Source organism: Panulirus ornatus, chromosome 18 (genome assembly GCF_036320965.1).
Source record: "Panulirus ornatus isolate Po-2019 chromosome 18, ASM3632096v1, whole genome shotgun sequence".
In the NCBI taxonomy this organism is placed as follows: Eukaryota; Metazoa; Arthropoda; class Malacostraca; order Decapoda; family Palinuridae; genus Panulirus; species Panulirus ornatus.
The window spans coordinates 44,185,882-44,208,607 of NC_092241.1; the positions used below are offsets into that span (position 1 = coordinate 44,185,882).

General features: G+C 40.4%; 1 pseudogene; it reads right to left on the bottom strand.

Moving 5' to 3' along the window:
• Positions 1-644: 644 nt before the first annotated feature.
• Positions 645-22,726, bottom strand: part of LOC139754938 (solute carrier family 22 member 6-B-like) — a 120,912-nt pseudogene continuing 98,830 nt past the window's right edge.

Here is a 22,726-nt window from a genome sequence, read left to right on the forward strand (position 1 = left end):
ATGTCTGTGTGAGAGACAGCTATAGTCACATCAGACCGGAAAAGTGAAGGAAAGGTAGAGCGACGGAAATTGTTAACGATGTCCTTAGCTAAATACCGGAAAGACTTATCATTGGATGACGAGAAGTTATCACACTTCAGTTCGGTAATGGTTCGCTTTGCCTCACGGATAACGAACTTGTAATGATTATGGGTGGAGATAAATGCTGATTGGAAGCCAAGGGCTGGAGAGTTTTTCCAAGACGGATATGCCTGAACCCTTGCCCGAATGGCCTCAGAACAGGACCGGTTGAACCATGGATTGGATGAAGAGGTCATCTTGGAGGAAGAGGAGATGAAATTGCTTTCATCCCTACGACAATCACCTCTGCTATGCATTTTACGTAGTCAGAGGCATCACCTCATAAGAGACAGTAATATAACCGAGGAATGTCAGATAAGAAGTTACGGTAAGTTATTCCAGTCAGCTTTGTTGAGGTGCCAGTATTTACGCTTGGAAGGGGCTGCTGGAAGGAGGGAGAGGTGCCGTTAAAATATGAGTGTGATCAAATGAACCAACTCGAAGCGAGATTGTTTAGTTGCGAAGGATTAAAGGTGAAAAACAGATTCATTGTATTTGGAGAGTGGTCATAGTGATCAAGAATATGGGAGGGTTGGGCGGGTGACAGTTTGCTCCAGATCAATAACAAATGGAGAACGTGAGGGTGGAAGGAATTCAACCATTTTCTATAATGAACAGTGAATATTGCTAGGTAGAGGAACTTGGCGGGTAAGAGGATGGCACAGCGTCATGGCAGGTGTTTAGTTAGAAGAAAGATGTAGAATTTTTAGAATTTTAGAGCAGTGGGCGAAGCAAAGAAAACGTGGAATAGTTGTGAGACAGACCTTGAGCCACGTAACATCAAAGTTTGAAGACTCAAGGTTCTCGAGGCGTACAACAGCTGTGTTGATGCTGCAATGAACATAAACACCAACTCTTCTTTTTTTAAGCCGAATCGTGAGGGGAGATGATAGTTGGATATGAGAAAGGGGCGGGTGAAAACATCATTAGACAGTAACATCATTAGAGAAGTAAGATACTGGGAGAGCTACTAGACAGATGGTGTTCAACAGACGAAAGGTTACTAGAGACACCACGAATGTTGGTAGAGTGAGCAGACAAAGTGGCAGATGTGTCAGTGAGGAAAGGTGGTGGGAAGGGAAGGCACTACTACTTTCTGATCCCCCCCCCTCACCCTGGCAGTAGAGGGAAGTAGATTTCTTTAATATTTCATCTATTTTCTTATTGTTACACATCCATTCACTTTGCTTGTTAGATTATCAATATGTGCATTTCTAGATTCCCTGTGTAAGTGACTGGCAGTACATAATGAGGCAGGGTGTGGAATCTAGATCTTCTACATAGTCTACACAGTCCCAAATTTCCAGTGATATGTATGTGACCCAAATATTAACCTCATAAACACTAAGTCCTTCCATCCAGTCCTTTCTTTCCCATATGTAAGGTTCATGTTATGAAGAACAAGTACATAATGTTTCATAGTCTTAATCCTCTCATATATTTCATTCCCTCTTAACTCAATCTCTGTCTGTTGTCTTCTTAACTGTTTTTCTTAGCTGTTTCAAGGTTTGAATAGGCTAACTTTGACAAGGCAGTGTTGTCAAAGAACTTCTTACTCCAAAGGAGTCCAGTATATTTCTGCGACTGGAAGTAGCTCAGTCTTGGGCTGCTGAAGCCTTTAGAATGGTCGTGGTTAACACTGGGACTCTTTCATAGAAATTGGTCCTCTGGTTATCATGAACACATACGTAGACACACAATATATGTACGAAAGGAGAGTGACAGGTGAATGATCCAAAGCAGATAACTTGTTTGCCCAGAAATGGCAATAGAAAAAGGAAAATAACAATATTAATACAGCAGTAGACTCCTACAGTAATAAAACAGCAATATTCTAATCTTCCTTCCTGATAAATCAGACAGGAGTGGCTGGAACCAGTACCCACAATCCTGCCTAAGGGAGGCCTAACTAGTTCCTGTTGGCTCTCTTAACAGCAGCTGAGGAGTCCTGACCGCCAACTAGTTAGTTCTCTCTGGCTGCACCAGTGTTGTGACGAACCCACTCACCGGTCATCTCTTTTTCTGACTCGGTAAAGGTTTGTGGCTGGTGAAGGTAAGGCGAGAATAATCACCTATAAGCATCCTCATCTTGAGATGGTCGAAATAACAGACCACGTACGTAGCTTCCGTACTTTGTTCATCCAACAGTGAATGAAATGTAAGCTTAACGACACACGAGGAAGGAAGTTTTGGCAAGATGCTGTCCATGTGTAGAATGAACCTCAAATAACAGTACTGGGATCAGTAAGGGCGCGTGTTCCCAGGAAGGCATTAGACTGTAGGCCGACACACACATACCCATCAGTTGAGCAGCGCTTCCCATGCGTCATTGGTGTTGGACTCGTGGAGTTCCTGCAGCTGGTGATGGCGGGAGTCTGAAGGGCGCTTGAATGTCTGGGGCGGATACTTGTCCTTGTTCCAGTGGTGGATCCAGGCGGTGAAGGGCCTGGAAGAACCCAAGTCCTCGGCCTCCTGAAAGGTCTGAGGCAGGTGAAGACCCAAGGTCTCTGGAAGGGCTAGACAGGCCAGCAGGGATACCAGCGATAGCCCAGACAGCAGCCAGTAATGGAACGTCGAACTCACCCCAGACTGAAACATAAAACGTCACTTGTAATAAGACTTACATCTTTATACTGCTCCCTATGGAAGGTGGGCCTATGTTAGACGTAACTGATCTCGATGTTTATCGTATATATGTGCTTATTACTTCGTTCCAAGATTAGATAACGAGGAATCTCTTTATTCTTTCGTGAAAGGTTTATGCTAACACTACGCAATATTAATGCTACACCACCATCGATCATATATTCACTACACAATATCTACATAATCCATCATCGACACCTCATAGTACTAACATAACATAACACCAACACTACACAATACTCACACAATAAACAAAGAATACCATGCACTATCCACACTACACAATACTTAACGAAATTCCAACATCATACACTACCCACACTACACATTACTTATACAACGAAATACCAACACCATACACTACCCACACTACACATTACTTATACAACGAAATACCAACACCATACACTACCCACACTACACAATACTCATATAACGAAATACCAACACCATAGAGAACCCACGCTACACAATACTTACATAAAGAAATACCAACACCATACACTACTCACACTACACAATACTTACATAACGTAATACCAATACCATACACTACCCACACTATACATTACTTATACAGTATAAGTCTTGCTAGAATCAAAGGAACACCGTTATCTAAGACTTGATTATTACCGTTTACAAAGCCTTGATGGCCGTTTACGAAGAGTTTCAATTTCTCAGTATTAATAACTAGCTGGAAACTTGAGCAGAATTAGAGAAATATGACCACGTTAAAGAGTTGTCTGACACTCGATGTGGTACTGCAGTCGGGCCCATGGAAAGGTCGGGGGTCCCCTAGCTTGCCCCAGGAGAGGGGACACGACATTTGTTAATATTGATAACGTAAATTGTTAATATTGATAACGTAAATTGTTAATATTGATAACGTAAATTGTTAATATTGATAACGTAAATTGTTAATATTGATAACGTAAATTGTTAATATTGATAACGTAAATTGTTAATACTGATAACGTAAATTGTTAATATTGATAACGTAAATTGTTAATATTGATAACGTAAATTGTTAATATTGATAACGTAAATTGTTAATATTGATAACGTAAATTGTTAATATTGATAACGTAAATTCTTAATATTGATAACGTAAATTGTTAATATTGATAACGTAAATTGTTAATACTGATTACGTAAATTGTTAATGCTGATAACGTAAATTGTTAATATTGATAACGTAAATTGTTAATATTGATAACGTAAATTGTTAATATTGATAACGTAAATTGTTAATATTGATAACGTAAATTGTTAATATTGATAACGTAAATTGTTAATACTGATAACGTAAATTGTTAATATTGATAAAGTAAATTGTTAATATTGATAACGTAAATTGTTAATATTGATAACGTAAATTGTTAATATTGATAACGTAAATTGTTAATATTGGTAACGTAAATTGTTAATATTGATAACGTAAATTGTTAATATTGATAACGTAAATTGTTAATATTGATAACGTAAATTGTTAATATTGATAACGTAAATTGTTAATATTGATAACGTAAATTGTTAATATTGGTAACGTAAATTGTTAATATTGATAACGTAAATTGTTAATATTGATAACGTAAATTGTTAATATTGATAACGTAAATTGTTAATATTTATAACGTAAATTGTTAAATAACAGAAAATATCAATAATAAACATACATCTTACATAAATATTATCATTTGTTGCCATCTTGCCCGTCACTCTGGCCCCATAGTCCCCTGTGTGTGTGTGTGTGTGTGTGTGGGTGGGTGGGTGGTAAGCCAGGACTCTCCCAAGCCCAGCGTCAGCTACTGCGGGTCCTGGTTCCAGCCATCCAGGTGCTGGAGACAGGAAAGTTCCGACCATCTGGATGCTGTAGTCGGGTGTTCCAGCCTTACAGATATGCACTGAACATATCCTGTGGTTGTATGATGACCTGCATCATGTTCCGGTAACTTAATGTGCGTTTTTATATCTTGTAAATCTTGTTTTAATTGTACTTATGGGACGCCATTTTGTCCAATGTAAGAATACTCTTTTCACTGTATTTTCTTTACAAGTAATGTAGGAGTAATGAGTGATCAATTGCTGCACAGTTTATATAAGATCAGTAAAGTGTCCGATATCATTGTCTCACCTCACCAGCGCCACTCCGAGTGCTGAAGACAAGTGTTCCAGCCATCTACGCGCTGGAGGAAGGGCATGTGCAAGCCATACGTGTGTTGAAGACAGGTGTTAAAGCCATCTGGTTGCTGGAGACCGAATATGGTCCAGCCGTCCAGGCACTGAAGACAGAGAAGTCCTAACCATCTGGAGGTTGTGGACAGGGGCGTTTCAGCCCTCTGGGTGCTGGAAGCGTGTGTTCAAGACGTCTGGGTGCTGGACACAGAGAGTGTTCCAGCCGACCAGGTTCTGAAGATCTGTGTTCCAGCCTACGGATTCTTGAGTAGTCCAGGGGGTGGAGACAGATGGTGAGCGGCCACTTGGGTGCCGGACACAGATGATATTCCGGCCATATTTGTGCCGGAGACAAGATCTTCCAGTCATATGAGTGCAGGAGAAAGGGGGTGTTTCTGCCCTTCATGTGCTGGAAACGGAACATTCCGGTCACCATCGGTTTAAAAAATGATGTTTCAGACGTTCTACTTTGGAAACAGATCTTCCAACTATTTGGATGTTGATGTAGTGATGTTTCAGCTGTCCAGATGTTGACGCCTGGTGTACCAGCCGTCCAGGTGCTGGAGACAGGGCGTGTTCCAGACATCTGGGGGTTGAGAAGGAGGTGCTCTTGCAAGAACTTTGTCACAGCCGTCCAAATAAACAAGATCTTGTGTGGCTAATGTAAGACCTACTGGCCCTGAGCACGCAAGGAGCTCTCACATGATGATGTCACACATACTCGCCTTGTACAGACGATGTACAAGGCAAGTAACCATGGCAGTCCGTCACCACCCTGCCAACTTCTACACCAGACCTACCCATGCCTGCTGGTTCACTCTACACTGACAACACGGCAGAACTCGCTTTCTGATCGGGCCACGTTGGCTGGTGTCATTTTACACTCTCTGTACTTACCTTGTCACCTGGAATAAAGACTCATTCTTGTACACCAAGAGTATTCACCCAATCCTGAATCCAACTGTTCACGTCCTCCGGGCCAGTCCACATGCAACATTCCAACCATCCAGCTGCTGGAGACAAAGATGTTCCGGGAGCTAAAGTTGGGACGCTCCTTCCGTCCAGGTGCTGGAGACAGGATGTTCCAGCTCCTTAGGTCTTAAGACAAAGGTATTCCAGCCGTTCGGCTTTGAGACAAGGTTGTTCCGGTCGTCCAGGTGGTAGAAACGGGTGTTCCAGCCATTTAGATGCTGGAACAGGATTATCCCAGCCGTTCGAGTGCTGAAGACAGGTGTTCCAGTCGCCTGGGTGCTGAAAACAGTTGTTCCATCCGTTCACAAAAAGTTGCTGCATAAACAGGTCGTTGCATGCCTACGACAGGGTCATTTTATCCAACGAACAAACGGAGCATTTACTCAGGACCCACCACCAACAGGTGGCCAACCTTACATGAATGAGAAAGGGAGTAAGAGACCTTCATGATATATTCATTTCACTCCTGTAGTATCTTTGTCATTATGCATCAAACTGAAGAACGAGGTACCTTCTTCCATGATTCTAATTCCTCGCAAAAGAGGACTTTTATCCTCTATCCGCGACTTGAAGCTTTGTCAAGAAGAAGACTCCCGTTTTTCTTGATTTTACTTGTTGAATTAGTCTACGTAAATAACTAAATTTCTTTCCACATACAGAAGGTCTTAGCTTCCTAGTGCTTTGCCTTTATGATCTTGCGTCTCGAATCAGATCTTCTCTAATGCTCTGTTTTCGGGTGCCACGTCTTTTTACATCTTGAAGAAAAAGGAAAATGGATGGCAGGACACCTGATGGTCTATAACGAGAATATTTACCAAGAGATCTCAACCAGTCTGTTTTAGGGAAAATATAAACCAAACCAGGATTCTACGAAATGTATGTCTTGTTCGGCTTCACACCGAGTTTACATACATGATGAATTACTATGCTCAAAGGTTCATCAACTGTGTTAGCAATCATGGACGTCTGTGGTGCAGTGGATAGCTTCATGACCACGACGCAATCATAGGCCGCCCAGGTTTAAATCCTGAATGCAGTAGTCGATCCACAGTCAACCGAGATCTTATATCCATCTCTAGGAGTAGGTCAATGGCTACCTAACTCTTCCTAGGATATATATATATATATATATATATATATATATATATATATATATATATATATATATATATTATCTCTGGGGATAGGGGAGAAAGAATACTTCCACGTATTCCCTGCGTGTCGCAGAAGGCGACTAAAATGGAAAGAAGCGGGTGGCTAGAAATCTTCCCCTCATTTTCTTTTTTTTTTCCCAAAGGAAGGAACAGAGAAGGGGGCCGGGTGAGGATATTCCCTCAGAGGCCCAGTCTCTGCACTTAACGCTACCTCGCTGAGGCGAAAAATGGCGAATAGCATGAAATAAAGATATATATATATATATATATATATATATATATATATATATATATATATATATATATATATATATATATATATATATATATATATATATATATATATATATATATATAGTAATGGGTGATTTCAATGCAAAGGTGAATAATGTGGCAGTTGAGGGAATAATTGGTATACATGGGGTGTTCAGTGTTGTAAATGGAAATGATGAAGAGCTTGTAGATTTATGTGCTGATAAAGGACTGGTGATTGGGAATACCTGGTTTAATAAGAGAGATATACATAAGTATACGTATGTAGTTAGGAGAGATGGCCAGAGAGCGTTATTGGATTAAGTGTTAACTGATAGGCGCGCGAAAGAGAGACTTTTGGATGTTAATGTGCTGAGAGGGGCAACTGGAGGGATGTCGGATCATTATCTTGTGGAGGCGAAGGTGAAGATATGTAGGGGTTTTCAGAAAAGAAGAGAGAATGTTGGGATGAAGAGAGTGGTGAGAGTAAGTGAGCTTGGGAAGGAGACTTGTGTGAGGAAGTACCAGGAGAGAGTGAGTACAGAATGGAAAAAGATGAGAACAAAGGAGGTAAGGGGAGTGGAGGTGGAATGGGATGTATTTAGGGAAGCAGTGATGGCTTGCGCAAAAGATGCTTGTGCCATGAGAAGCGTGGGAGGTGGGTTGATTAGAAAGAATACTGAGTGGTGGGGTGAAGAAGTAAGATTATTAGTGAAAGAGAAGAGAGAGGCATTTGGAGACGATTTTTGCAGGGAAAAAATGCAGTTGAGTGGGAGATGTATAAAAGAAAGAGACAGGAGGTCAAGAGAAAGGTGCAAAAGTTGAGAAAGAGGGTAAATGAAAGTTGGGGTGAGAGTATCATTATATTTTGGGGAGAATAAAAAGATGTTTTGGAAGGAGGTAAATAAAGTGTGTAAGACAAGGGAACAAATGGGAAACTTCAGTGAAGTGGGCTAATGGGGAGGTGATAACAAGTAGTGGTGTTGTGAGAAGGAGATGGAGTGAGTATTTTGAAGGTTTGTTGAATGTGTTTGATGATAGAGTAGCAGATATAGGGTGTTTTGGTCGAGGTGGTGTGCAAAGTGAGAGGGTTAGGGAAAATGATTTGGTAAACAGAGAAGAGGTAGTAAAAGCTTTGCGGAAGATGACAGCCGGCAAGGCAGCAGGTTTGGATGTTATTGCAGTGGAATTAATTAAAAAGGGGGAGACTGTATTGTTAACTGGTTGGTAAGGTAATTCAATGTATGTATGATTCATGGTGAGGTGCCTGAGGATTGGCGGAATGCTTGCATAGTGCCATTGTACAAAGGCAAAGGAGATAAGAGTTTGTGGAGTATTTCTGGGAAATTATGTGGGAGGGTATTGATTGAGTGGGTGAAGGCATGTACAGAGCATCAGATTGGGGAAGAGCAGTGTGGCTTCAGAAGTGGTAGAGATGTGTGAATCAGGTGCTTGCTTTGAAGAATGTATGTGAGAAATGCTTAGAAAAGAAAATGGATTTGTATGTAGCATTTATGGATCTGGAGAAGGCATATGATAGAGTTGATAGAGATGCTCTGTGGAAGGTATTAAGAATATATGGTGTGGGAGGCAAGTTGTTAGAAGCAGTGAAAAGTTTTTATCGAGGATATAAGGCATGCGTACGTGTAGGAAGAGAAGAAAGTAATTGGTTCTCAGTAAATTTAGGTCTGCGGCAGGGGTGTGTGATGTCTCCATGGTTGTTTAATTTCTTTATGGATGGGGTTGTTTGGGAGGTAAATGCAAGAGTTTTAGAAAAAGGGGCAAGTATGCAGTCTGGTGTGGATGAGAGAGCTTGGGAAGTGAGTCAGTTGTTGTTCGCTGATGATACATCGCTGGTGGATGATTCGTGTGAGAAACTGCAGAAGCTGGTGACTGAGTTTGGCAAAGTGTGTGAAAGAAGAAAGCTGAGAGTAAATGTGAATAAGAGCAAGGTTATTAGGTACAGTAGGGTAAAGGGACAAGTCAGTTGGGAGGTAAGTTTCAATGGATAAAAACTGGAGGAAGTTAAGTGTTTTAAATATCTGGGAGTAGATTTGGCATCGGAAGGAACCATGGAAGCGGATGTGAATCATAGGTCGGGGGAGGGGGCTAAAGTTTTGGGAGCGTTGAAGAATGTGTGGAAGTCGAGAACATTATCTCGGAAAGCAAAAACGGGTATGTTTGAAGGAATAGTGGTTCTAACAATGTTATATGGCTGCGAGGCGTGGGCTATGGATAGAGTTGTGTGGAGGAGGGTGCATGTGCTGGAAATGAGATGTTTGAGGACAATATGTGGTGTGAGGGGGTTTGATCGAGTAAGTAATAATGGGGTAAGAAAGACGTTTGGTAGTAAAAAGAGTGTGGTTGAGAGAGCAGAAGAGGGTGTTTTGAAATGGTTTGATCACATGGAGAGATTGAGTGAGGAAAGATTGGCCAAGAGGATGTATGTGTCAGATGTGGAGGGAACGAGGAGAAGTGGGAGATCAAATTGGAGGTGGAAAGTTGGAGTGAAAAAGATTTTGAGTGATCGGGGCCCGAACATGCAGGAGTGTGAAAGGCGTGCAAGGAATAGAGTGAATTGGAACGATGTTGTATACCGGAGTCGACATGCTGTCGATGGATTGAACCAGGGCATGTGAAGCGCAAGGAAAAAGACGGAAGAATGGCCCAACCCACCCTCATGCACATGAATATACATACGCGTCCACACACGCACATATACATACCTATACATTTCAACGTATACTTATATATACATACACAGACATGTACATATATACGCATGTACATATTCATACTTGCTGACTTCTTCCATTCTCGTTGCCAACCCCACACACATGAAATGGCAACCCCTTTTCCCAGCGCGAGTTAGCGCTAGGAAAATATAACAAAGGCCACATTCCTTCACACTGAGTTTCCAGCTGTCATGTGTAATGCACCGAAACCACAACTCCCTTTCCACACCCAGGCCCCACAAAAATTCCCGCGGTTTACCTCAGACGCTTCATATGCCCTGGTTCAAACCAATGACAACATGTAGACCCCAGTATAGCACACACTTCAATTTTCTCTATTCCTTTCACGCCTTTCACGCCTCCTGAATGTTCAGGCCCCGATAAATCAATAAATCAATATATATATATATATATATATATATATATATATATATATATATATATATATATATATATATATATATATATATATATATATATATATATATATATATATATATATATATATATATATATATATATATATATATATATATATATATATATATATATATATATATATATATATATATATTATCCCTGGGGATAGGGGATTAAGAATACTTCCCACGTATTCCCTGCGTGACGTAAAAGGCGACTAAAAGGGGAGGGAGCGGGGGGCTGGAAATCCTCCCCTCTCGGATTTTTTTTAATTTTCCAAAAGAAGGAACAGAGAATTGGGCCAGGTGAGGGTATTCCCTCAAAGGCCCAGTCCTCTGTTCTTAACGCTACCTCGCTAATGCGGGAAATGGCGAATAGTTTGAAAGAAAGAAAGAAAGATATATATATATATAAATATATATATACTATCCCTGGGGATAGGGGATCAAGAATACTTCCCACGTATTCCCTGCGTGTCGTAGAAGGCGACTAAAAGGGGAGGGAGCGGGGGGCTGGAAATCCTTCCCTCTCGTTTCTTTATTTTTTTTTCCAAAACAAGGAACAGGGGGGCCAGGTGAGGATATTCCAAAAAAGGTCCAGTCCTCTGTTCTTAACGCTACCTCGCTACCTCCCTAACGCGGGAAATGGCGAATATATATATATATTTTCTTTTTTTTCTTTTTTTTTGCTTTGTCGCTGTCTCCCGCGTCTGCGAGGTAGCGCAAGGAAACAGACGAAAGAAATGGCCCAAACCACCCCCATACACATGTATATACATACGTCCACACACGCAAATACACATACCTACACAGCTTTCCATGGTTTACCCCAGACGCTTCACATGCCCTGATTCAATCCACTGACAGCACGTCAACCCGGTATACCACATCGATCCAATTCACTCTATTCCTTGCCCTCCTTTCACCCTCCTGCATGTTCAGGCCCCGATCACACAAAATCTTTTTCACTCCATCTTTCCACCTCCAATTTGGTCTCCCACTTCTCGTTCCCTCCACCTCCGACACATATATCCTCTTGGTCAATCTTTCCTCACTCATTCTCTCCATGTGCCCAAACCATTTCAAAACACCCTCTTCTGCTCTCTCAACCACGCTCTTTTTATTTCCACACACCTCTCTTACCCTTACGTTACTTACTCGATCAAACCACCTCACACCACACATTGTCCTCAAACATCTCATTTCCAGCACATCCATCCTCCTGCGCACAACTCTATCCATAGCCCATGCCTCGCAACCATACAACATTGTTGGAACCACTATTCCTTCAAACATACCCATTTTTGCTTTCCGATATAATGTTCTCGACTTCCACACATTCTTCAAGGCTCCAGGATTTTCGCCCCCTCCCCCACCCTATGATCCACTTCCGCTTCCATGGTTCCATCCGCTGCCAGATCCACTCCCAGATATCTAAAACACTTTACTTCCTCCAGTTTTTCTCCATTTAAACTTACCTCCCAATTGACTTGACCCTCAACCCTACTGTACCTAATAACCTTGCTCTTATTCACATTTACTCTTAACTTTCTTCTTTCACACACTTTACCAAACTCAGTCACCAGCTTCTGCAGTTTCTCACATGAATCAGCCACCAGCGCTGTATCATCAGCGAACAACAACTGACTCACTTCTCAAGCTCTCTCATCCACAACAGACTTCATACTTGCCCCTCTTTCCAAAACTCTTGCATTCACCTCCCTAACAACCCCATCCATAAACAAATTAAGCAACCATGGAGACATCACACACCCCTGCCGCAAACCTATATTCACTGAGAACCAATCACTTTCCTCTCTTCCTTCACGTACACATGCCTTACATCCTCGATAAAAACTTTTCACTGCTTCTAACAACTTGCCTCCCACACCATATATTCTTAATACCTTCCACAGAGCATCTCTATCAACTCTATCATAAGCCTTCTCCAGATCCATAAATGCTACATACAAATCCATTTGCTTTTCTAAGTATTTCTCACATACATTCTTCAAAGCAAACACCTGATCCACACATCCTCTACCACTTCTGAAACCACACTGCTCTTCCCCAGTCTGATGCTCTGTACATGCCTTCACCCTCTCAATCAATACCCTCCCATAAAATTTACCAGGAATACTCAACAAACTTATACCTCTGTAATTTGAGCACTCACTCTTATCCCCTTTGCCGTTGTACAATGGCACTATGCACGCATTCCGCCAATCCTCAGGCACCTCACCATAAGTCATACATACATTAAATAACCTTACCAACCAGTCAATAATACAGTCACCATCTTTTTTAATAAATTCCACTGCAATACCATCCAAACATGCTGCCTTGCTGGCTTTCATCTTCCGCAAAGCTTTTACTACCTCTTCTCTGTTTACCAAATCATTTTCCCTAACCCTTTCACTTTGCACACCACCTCGACCAAAACACCCTATATCTGCCACTCTATCATCAAACACATTCAACAAACCTTCAAAATACTCACTCCATCTCCTTCTCACATCACCACTACTTGTTATCACCTCCCCATTTGCGCCCTTCACTGAAGTTCCCATTTGCTCCCTTGTCTTACGCACTTTATTTACCTACTTCCAGAACATCTTTTTATTCTCCCTAAAATTTAATGATACTCTCTCACCCCAACTCTCATTTGCCCTCTTTTTCACCTCTTGCACCTTTCTCTTGACCTCCTGTCTCTTTCTTTTATACATCTCCCACTCAACTGCATTTTTTCCCTGCAAAAATCGTCCAAATGCCTCTCTCTTCTCTTTCACTAATAATCTTACTTCTTCATCCCAGCAGTCACTACCCTTTCTAATCAACCAACCTCCCACTCTTCTCATGCCACAAGCATCTTTTGCGCAATCCATCACTGATTCCCTAAATACATCCCATTCCTCCCCCACTCCCCTTACTTCCATTGTTCTCACCTTTTTCCATTCTGTACTCAGTCTCTCCTGGTACGTCCTCACACAAGTCTCCTTCCCAAGCTCACTTACTCTCACCACCCTCTTCACCCCAACATTCACTCTTCTTTTCTGAAAACCCATACAAATCTTCACCTTAGCCTCCACAAGATAATGATCAGACATCCCTCCAGTTGCACCTCTCAGCACATTAACATCCAAAAGTCTCTCTTTTTTTGCGCGCCTGTCAATTAACACGTAATCCAATAACGCTCTCTGGCCATCTCTCCTACTTACATACGTATACTTATGTATATCTCGCTTTTTAAACCAGATATTGCCAATCACCAGTCATTTTTCAGCACATAAATCTACAAGCTCTTCACCATTTCCATTTACAACACTGAACACCCCATGTATACCAATTATTCCCTCAACTGCCACATTACTCACCTTTGCATTCAAATCACCCATCACTATAACCCGGTCTCGTGCATCAAAACAGCTAACACACTCATTCAACTGCTCCCAAAACACTTGCCTCTCATGATCTTTCTTCTCATGCCCAGGCGCATATATATATATATATATATATATATATATATATATATATATATATATATATATATATATATATATATATATATATATATATATATATATATATATATATATATATATATATATAGCTACCACGCAATAATGCCCGAAACCACAGCTCCCTTTCCACATCCAGGCCCCACACAACTTTCCATGGCTCACCCCAGACGCTTCACATGCCCTGATTCAATCCACTGTCAGCACGTCAACCCCGGTATACCACATCGATCCAATTCACTCTATTCCTTGCCCTCCCTTCACCCTGCTTTCAAACTATTCGCCATTTCCCGCATTAGCAAGGTAGAGTTAAGAACAGAGGATATATACATATATATATACATATATATATATATATATATATATATATATATATATATATATATATATATATATATATATATATATATATATATATATATATATATATATATATATATATATATATATATATATATATATATATATATATATATATATATATACATATATATATATATATATATATATATATATATATATATATATATATATATATATATATATATATATATATATATATATATATATATATATGTATATATATATATATATATATATATATATATATATATATATATATGTATATATATATATATATATATATATATATATATATATATATATATATATATATATATATATATATATATATATACATATATATATGTGTGTGTGTGTGTGTGTGTGTTTGTGCGTGTGTGTGTGTGTTTGTTTCCCCTTTTAGAAAGTTTGTTGTTTTTCCTAGTGCTACCTCGCGCCTATGCGGGGGGATGGGGTTGTCATTCCATGTGTGGCGGGGTGGCGTCGGGAATGAATGAAGGCAGCAAGTACGAATTATGTACATGTGTATATATGCGTATGTCTGTGTGTGTATATATATATATGTATACGTTGAAATGTATAGGTATGTATATGTGCGTGTGTGGACGTGTATGTATATACATGTGTATGTGGGTGTATATATACTTATGCATATCTATGTATGTATCACGCACGGATAGTTATTGTGCATATGAGAAATAAAGGAGTCCAGTACTCACATGCAGGATGTAGGGAGTCGCAGCCATAGCAGCCATCCCGAAGACTATCATACAACCCATTCCGGAGGTCCTGATGGGAGTTGGGAAGATCTCAGACGTCATGACAAAGATGACGTACATCCCACACGTCATGAAGAGCTTCACCATCGCCAACATGAAGAGCACCAGCCACTCACCTGAAACATAACAGAAAGAAGACTCGGTAAAAATCTTTATGCCTCTGCAGTCCTATGTACTTTCATCGTTTAGCATCCTTACAACGGTAATACTCTTGAGCATGTTGTTACAACTCTTAGATTCGATGTGACGACCCTTCAGCACGATCTTACAGCAACAGCACGATGTGACGACCATTGAGCACAATGTTACGGCTTTAGCATGATGTGACGACCTTTGGGTACGAATTCCTTCCAATATATATATATATATATATATATATATATATATATTTATTTTTCATTTATTTTGCTTTGTCGCTGTCTCCCGCGTTTGCGAGGTAGCGCAAGGAAACAGACGAAAGAAATGGCCAAACCCACCCCCATACACATGTATATACACACACGTCCACACACGCAAATATACATACCTATACATCTCAATGTACTCATATATATACACACACAGACACATTCATGTATACCCATGCACAGAGTTCACACTGTCTGCCTTTATTCATTCCCATCGCCACCTCGCCACACATGGAATACCATCCCCCTCCCCCCTCATGTGTGCGGGGTAGCGCTAGGAAAAGACAACAAAGGCCTCATTCGTTCACACTCAGTCTCTAGCTGTCATGCAATAATGCCCGAAACCACAGCTCCCTTCCCACATCCAGGCCCCACACAGCTTTCCATGGTTTACCCCAGACGCTTCACATGCCTTGATTCAATCCACTGACAGCACGTCAACCCCGGTATACCACATCGATACAATTCACTCTATTCCTTGCCCGCCTTTCACCCTCCTGCATGTTCAGGCCCCGATCACTCAAAATCTTTTTCACTCCATCTTTCCATCTCCAATTTGGTCTCCCACTTCTCCTCGTTCCCTCCACCTCCGACACATATAACCTTTTGGTCAATCTTTCCTCACTCATTCTCTCCATGTGCCCAAACCATTTCAAAACACCCTCTTCTGCTCTCTCAACCACGCTCTTTTTATTTCCACACGTCTCTCTTACCCTTACATTACTTACTCGATCAAGCCACCTCACACCACACATTGTCCTCAAACATCTCATTTCCAGCACATCCATCCTCCTGCGCACAACGCTATCCATAGGCCACGCCTCGCAACCATACAACATTGTTGGAACCACTATTCCTTCAAACATACCCATTTTTGCTTTCCGAGATAATGTTCTCGACTTTCACACATTCTTCAAGGCTCCCAGGATTTTCGCCCCCTCCCCCACCCTATGATCCACTTCCGCTTCCATGGTTCCATCCGCTGCCAGATCCAATCCCAGATATCTATAACACTCCACTTCCTCCAGTGCTTCTCCATTCAAACTTACCTCCCATTTGACTTGACCCTCAACCCCACTATACCTAATAACCTTGCTCTTATTCACATTTACCCTCTGGTTTCTTCTTTCACACACTTTACCATACTCCGTCACCAGTTTCAGCAGTTTCACACACGAATCAGCCACCAGCGCTGCATCATCAGCGAACAACAACTGACTCACTTCCAACGCTCTCTCATCCACAACAAGCTGCATACTTACCCCTCTTTCCAAAACTCTTGCATTCACCTCCCTAACAACTCCATCCATAAACAAATTAAACAACCATGGAGACATCACACACCCATGCCGCAAACCTACATTTACTGAGAACCAATCACTTCCCTCTCTTCCTACACGTACACATGCCTTACATCCTCGATAAAAACTTTTCACTGCTTCTAACAACTTGCCTCCCACACCATATATTATCAATACCTTCCACAGAGCATCTCTATCAACTCTATCATATGCCTTCTCCAGATCCATAAATGCTACATATAAATCCATTTGCTAGCACAAGTATTTCTCACATACATTCTTCAAAGAAAACACCTGATCCACACATCCTCTACCACTTCTGAAACCACACTGCTCTTCCCCAATCTGATGCTCTGTACATGCCTTCACCCTCTCAATCAATACCCTCCCACTTAATTCGCAGGAATACTCAACAAACTTAAACCTCTGTAATTTGAGCACTCACTTTTATCTCCTTTGCCTTTGTACCATGGCACTATGCAAGAATTCCGCCAATCCTCAGGTAACTTACCATGAGACAGACGTACATTAAATAACCTTACCAACCAGTTAACAATACAGTCACCCCCTTTTTTAATAAATTCCACTGCAATACCATCCAAACCTGCTGCCTTGCCGGCTTTCATCTTCCGAGAAGAAGCTTTTACTACCTCTTCTCTGTTTACCAAATCATTATCCCTAATCCTCTCACTTTGCACACCACCTCGACCAAAACACCCTATATCTGCCACTCTATCATCAAACACACTCAACAAACCTTCAAAATACTCACTCCATCTCCTTCTCACATCACCACTACTTGTTATCACCTCCCCATCAGCCCCCTTCACTGAAGTTCCAATTTGTTCCCTTTTCTTACGCACTTTATTTAACTCCTTCCAGAACATCTTTTTATTCTCCTTAAAATTTGATGATACTCTCTCACCCCAATTCTCATTTGCCCTCTTTTTCACCTCTTGCACCTTTCTCTTGACCTCCTGCCTCTTTCTTTTATACCTCTCCCACTCATTTGCATTTTTTCCCTGCAAAAATCGTCCAAATGCCTCTCTCTTCTCTTTCACTAATAATCTTACTTCTTCATCCCACCACTCACTACCCTTTCTAATCAACCCACCTCCCACGCTTCTCATGCCATAAGCATCTTTTCCGCAAGCCATCACTGCTTCCCTAAATACATCCCATTCCTCCCCCACTCCCCTTACCTCCTTTATTCTCACCTTTTTCCATTCTGTACTCAGTCTCTCCTGGTACTTCCCCACACAAGTCTCCTTCCCAAGCTCACTTACTATCACCACTCTCTTCTCCCCAACATTCTCTCTTCTTTTCTGAAAACCCCTACAAATCTTCACCTTCGCATCCACAAGATAATGATCAGACATCCCTCCAGTTGCACCTCTCAGCATATTAACATCCAAAAGTCTCTCTTTTGCGCGCCTGTCAATTAACACGTAATCCAATAACACTCTCTGGCCATCTCTCCTACTTACATACGTATACTTATGTATATTTCTCTTTTTAAACCAGGTATTCCCAATAACCAGTCCTTTTTCAGCTCATAAGTCTACAACCCCATGTATACCAATTATTCCTTCAACTGCCACATTACTCACCTTTGCATTCAAATCACCCATCACTATAACCCGGTCCTGTGCATCAAAACCACTAACACACTCATTCAGCTGCTCCCAAAACACTTGCCTCTCTTGATCTTCTTTCTCATGCCCAGGTGCATATGCACCAATAATGACCCATCTCTCCATCTCTCCATCAACTTTCAGTTCTGCCCGTATCAATCTAGAGTTTACTTTCTTACGCTCCATCACATACTCCCACAACTCCTGTTTCTGGAGTAGTGCTACTCCTTCCCTTGCTCTTGTCCTCTCACTAACCCCTGACTTTACTCCCAAAACATTCCCAAACCACTCTTCCCCTTTACCCTTGAGCTTCGTTTCACTCAAAGCCAAAACATCCAGGTTCCTTTCCTCAAACATACTCCATATCTCTCCTTTTTTCTCGTCTTGGTTACATCCACAGACATTTAGACACCCCCATCTGAGCCTTCGAGGAGGATGAGCACTCCCCGCGTGACTCCTTCTTCTGTTTCCCCTTTTAGAAAGTTAAAATACAAGGAGGGGAGGGTTTCTGGCCCCCCGCTCGCGTCCCCTTAATCGCTCTCTACGACACGTGAGGAATGCGGGGGAAGTACTGTTTCTCCCCTATCCCCAGGGGTGTATATATATATATATATATATATATATATATATATATATATATATATATATATATATATATATATATATATATATATATATATATATATATATATACAATATATAAAAATCTCCAACAGCCAGTATCGAATAACCGGTATAGACCCCGTTGCTCACCATTGTGTGACGAAGGGTATTCGAGTACTCAGTATTCGAATAGTTGTTTCCTATTAGCAAGGCCCATAGCCTAGCGGTTAGCATGCCTGCCTCTTGCACACGGGTCCCGGGTTCGATCCTGGCTGTTGGAGGTTTCTATGTTCTATGAAGTTGCGCGTTCATATGCACTTTATTCGTATTCATATACTTCCGCGTTGTACAGTTAGGTTCGGTAAAACGCCATCAGCTGGCTATGTGCGCCTGTTGGAAAATAACTGGTATAGACCCCGTTGCTCACCCTTGTGAGACGAAGGGTATTCGAGTACTTAGTATTCGAATAGTTGTTTCCTATTAGCCAGGCCCATAGCCTAGCGGTTAGCATGCCTGCCTCTTGCACACGGGTCCCGGGTTCGATCCTGGTTGTTGGAGGTTTGTATGTTCTATGAAGGTGCGCGTTCATTTGCAATTTATTCGTATATCTACATATATATATATATATTTATATATATATATATATATATATATATATATATATATATATATATATATATATATATAAATATATATATATATATATATATATATATATATATATATATATATATATATATATATATATATATATATGTAGATATACGAATAAATTGCATATGAACGCGCATATGAGGTGGAAAGATGGAGTGAAAAGGATTTTGTGTGATCGGGGCCTGAACATGCAGGAGGGTGAAAGGAGGGCAAGGAATAGAGTGAATTGGAGCGATGTGGTATACAGGGGTTGACGTGCTGTCAGTGGATTGAATCAAGGCATGTGAAGCGTCTGGGGTAAACCATGGAAAGCTGTGTAGGTATGTATATTTGCGTGTGTGGACGTGTGTATGTACATGTGTATGGGGGGGGTTGGGCCATTTCTTTCGTCTGTTTCCTTGCGCTACCTCGCAAACGCGGGAGACAGCGACAAAGTATAAAAAAAAAAAAAAAAAAAAAAAAAAAAAATATATATATATATATATATATATATATATATATATATATATATATATATATATATATATATATATAAATATACCAAGTATGAAGTCTGTTGTGGATGAGAGAGCTTGGGAAGTGAGTCAGTTGTTGTTCGCTGATGATACAACGCTGGTGGCTGATTCATGTGAGAAACTGCAGAAGCTGGTGACTGAGTTTGGTAAAGTGTGTGAAAGAAGAAAGTTAAGAGTAAATGTGAATAAGAGCAAGATTATTAGGTACAGTATGGTTGAGGGTCAAGTCAATTAGGAGGTAAGTTTGAATGGAGAAAAACTGGAGGAAGTAAAGTGTTTTAGATATCTGGGAGTGGATCTGGCAGCGGATGGAACCATGGAAGCGGAAGTGAATCATAGGGTGGGGGAGGGGGCGAAAATCCTGGGAGCCTTGAAGAATGTGTAGAAGTCGAGAACATTATCTCGGAAAGCAAACATGGGTATGTTTGAAGGAATAGTGGTTCCAACAATGTTGTATGGTTGCGAGGCGTGGGCTATGGATAGAGTTGTGCGCAGGAGGATGGATGTGCTGGAAATGAGATGTTTGAGGACAATGTGTGGTGTGAGGTGGTTTGATCGAGCAAGTAATGTAAGGGTAAGAGAGATGTGTGGAAATAAAAAAAGCGTGGTTGAGAGAGCAGAAGAGGGTGTTTTGAAATGGTCTGGGCACATGGAGAAAATGAGTGAGGAAAGATTGACCAAGAGGATATATGTGTCGGAGGTGGAGGGAACGAGGAGAAGTGGGAGACCAAATTGGAGGTGGAAAGATGGAGTGAAAAAGATTTTGTGTGATCGGGGCCTGAACATGCAGGAGGATGAAAGGCGGGCAAGGAATAGAGTGAATTGGATCGATATGGTATACCGGGGTTGACGTGCTGTCAGTGGATTGAATCAGGGCATGTGAAGCGTCTGGGGTAAACCATGGAAAGTTGTGTGGGGCCTGGATGTGGAAAGGGAGCTGTGGTTTCGGGCATTATTGCATGACAGCTAGAGACTGAGTGTGAACAAATGGGGCCTCTGTTGTCTTTTCCTAGTGTTACCTCGCACACATGAGGGGGGAGGAGGATGGTATTCCATGTGTGGCGAGGTGGCGATGGGAATGAATAAAGGCAGACGGTGTGAATTGTGTGCATGGGTATATATGTATGTGTCTGTGTGTGCATATATATATGTGTACATTGAGATGTATAGGTATGTATATTGGCGTGTGTGGACGTGTATGTATGTACAGTGTGACCATATGGAGGTGGGTTGGGCCATTTCTTTCGTCTTTTTCCTTGCGCTACCTGGCAAACGCGGGAGACAGCGACATAGCAAAATGAATATAAATAAATAATATATATATATATATATATATATATATATATATATATATATATATATATATATATATATATATATATATATATATATATATATATATATATATATATATATATATATATATATATATATATATATATATATATATATATATATATATATATATATATATATATATATATATATATATATATATATATATATATATATATATATATATATATATTTATATATATATATATATATATATATATATATATATATATATATATATATATATATATATATATATATATAAATATATATATATATATATATATATATATATATATATATATATATATATATATATATATATATATATATATATATATATATATATATATATATATATATATAAAACCCGCAAGGCAGCGGGTTTGGATGGTGTTTTAGTGGAATCTATTAAAAAAGGAGATGACTGTATTGTTGACTGGTTGGTAAGATTATTTAATGTATGTATGTCTCATGGTGAGGTGCCTGATAACTGGCGAAATGCTTGCATAGTGCCATTGTACAAAGGCAAAGGGGATAAGACTGAGTGCTCAAATTACAGAGGTATAAGTTTGTTGAGTATTCCTGGGAAATTATATGTGAGGTTTTGATTGAGAGTGTGAAGGCATGAACAGAGCATCAGATTGTAGAAGAGCAGTGTAGTTTCAGAAGTGGTAGAGGATGTGTGGATCAGGTGTTTGCTTTGAAAAATGTATGTGAGAAATACTTAGAAAAGCAAATGGATTTGTATGTAGCTTTTTTGGATCTGGCGAAGGCATATGATAGAGTTGATAGAGATGCTCTGTGGAAGGTATTAAGAATATATGGTGTGGGAGGCAAGTTGTTAGAAGCAGTGAAAAGTTCTTATCGAGGATGTAAGGCATGTGTACGTGTAGGAAGAGAGGAAAGTGATTGGTTCTAAGTGAATGTTGGTTTGCGGCAGGGGTGCGTGATGTCTACATGGTTGTTTAATTTGTTTATGGATGGAGTTATTTGGGAGGTAAATGCAAGAGTTTTGGAAAGAGGGGCAAGTATGCAGTCTGTTGTGGATGAGAGGCCTTGGGAAGTGAGTCAGTTGTTGTTTGCTGATGATACAGCGGCGGTTGCAGATTCATGTGAGAAACTGCAGAAGCTGGTGACTGGG